This window comes from Nannospalax galili, unplaced genomic scaffold (genome assembly GCF_000622305.1).
Source record: "Nannospalax galili isolate Female #2095 unplaced genomic scaffold, S.galili_v1.0 scaffold283, whole genome shotgun sequence".
Classification (NCBI taxonomy): domain Eukaryota; kingdom Metazoa; phylum Chordata; class Mammalia; order Rodentia; family Spalacidae; genus Nannospalax; species Nannospalax galili.
In genome coordinates, this window is record NW_008350535.1 from 334,128 (window position 1) to 335,634 (window position 1,507).

Consider the following 1,507-nt stretch of genomic DNA (forward strand, 5'->3'; position numbering starts at 1 on the left):
GAGCCAGGAGGCAGGGAGTGGAGGGTGGATATGACCTAAATACATTATATAAATGTCTGAAATTACAAAAAAATAAAAATTAATTTAAAAATTTGGGGAGAAAATTAGGGACTTTTTTTTTTTTTTTTTTGAGTCTGAGAGTCACTTTATTGCTCGGGTTGCAGGAAGTGTGCAGTCCTGGACAGGCAGAAAAGAGGCGACCATTAGCAGGTTCCATTTAGGTGAAGCCCTCAGGGGCTGCGGAAGCCAAGGGGCACGATTCTAGGGCTTTCCAGACGCAGAGAGGGTGCCCCGGGCTGCTGCCTCTGCAGGTGTTCCTGGTGGATCCTGGCTCTGTTGACCCTGGCGCTGGCCTCGGTGTCGTTGTAGATGGCTGTGATGATCCAATCCTTTTCATCCATGAAGTTCAGGTGCACCTGCTCTAACTTCCTGAAGGTGGAACAATGCACACCCCAAACTGCCAACATGAGCAGAGCACAGTAACCTAATACTTGCTGGTTGTGTTCCTGCTGCTGCTGCCTTGTCTTGGGCTCCTGTGGTCTTACGTTGTAAAACTGGGTCCAGAACTGTGTGTTGGGGGGTCCCAGGAGCTGCTGTGTTTCTGTTGGGCAGACTTGGGTTAGGCTGTGGTGCCTGGAGATTTGGGGGTGTGTATGGCAGAAGGGAGCTGCTAGTCATGCTGCGAGGGAGGGCTCTGCTCACTCCCTATGCACTCGCTATGCCTCATTCAGCTCTACAAAGAGGCTGTGCAGGACTGGGTTCCCAGGGTCTGGGTCAGCGTGCAGCTCTTTGGACTTAGTGAAGAAAGCACGCCTCACCTCTTGGGTACTGGCATCAAGATGCCCCCGAATGGTTACTAGCACCCATATAGTAACAACAATAGGAATGGGTAACAATCATCTTTAACTCCAGTTCCAGAGGAATCTGTCGTCCTCCTCTGCCCTCCTTGGGCATTGCATCACATGGGTGCGCTTACATCGAGGCAATTAAAAAAAACAAAACATGCTTCCAAGTGAAGCCAACGATGGTCACGCAGGGCCTTCGACTTATCTTCACATAGGCGGAACTGGTAAAAGAAAGGAGCCAGGGGCTCCTCCCAAGCCCATGGGACCCCTGAGGAACAGATCCTCAAATGACCTTGAGAATAAAAATAAATTGGTTTATCTGGACATGGCTTTAAACACCCAAAAGGAAAGTATAACCAAAGATTAAAGGGGCCAATATAATTTCTTAAGAGTCCATATGCATAGCTACATATAAAGGCTACATAACAAGCAACAATGCCAGATAGGAGATATCTTCTTTTGAGTTGTTGGCCAGGGTGGCCAAAGGGACTTCCAGATAGTAACCCATCACAGAACTGGGAAAATAAACAGCAGACCCCAATGTTATCTAAAGGAATATTGACAACTGATTGCTGCTAGATGAGGAAGAGCTGATCTTCCTAAAACAAGGAACTCTAGATAGGCTGACTAGACTCAGCGGATAGATAAGCACTGGGGAACAG

At 48.0% G+C, this 1,507-nt stretch overlaps 1 pseudogene; it reads right to left on the reverse strand.

Annotated features, from left to right (window-relative positions):
- Positions 1–230: 230 nt before the first annotated feature.
- Positions 231–1,507, reverse strand: part of LOC103745811 — an 11,785-nt pseudogene continuing 10,508 nt past the window's right edge.